We start from the raw sequence: 342 nt of genomic DNA, 5'->3' as shown, positions 1-342 counted from the left end.
TGGACTGCTGAAGACTGAACTAAGACTGACTAACTAAGAACTGACACTAAGAACTGCAACTGTGACTGCGACTGTAATTCTAATTGTAACTATACTTGAACTGTACTGGACTGAACTGCACTGGACTTGAATTGGACTGGACTGCGCTTGAACTAAACTGAACTGAACTAGACTGCAACTGGAACTGTGATTGTTACTGCGACTGTGACTGTCACTGACTGCAAAAGAACCACTATTGTAACTGCGACTGTGACTGTCACTGACTGCAAAAGAACTACTGTTGTAACTGCGACTGTGACTGTCACTGACTGCAAAAGAACTACTATTGTAACTGCCTTCGCG

The sequence above is a fragment of the Dinoponera quadriceps genome, unplaced genomic scaffold (genome assembly GCF_001313825.1).
Source record: "Dinoponera quadriceps isolate SergipeBrazil2010 unplaced genomic scaffold, ASM131382v1 scaffold1310, whole genome shotgun sequence".
Classification (NCBI taxonomy): Eukaryota; Metazoa; Arthropoda; class Insecta; order Hymenoptera; family Formicidae; genus Dinoponera; species Dinoponera quadriceps.
Note: the sequence above shows the minus strand (reverse complement) of the source record.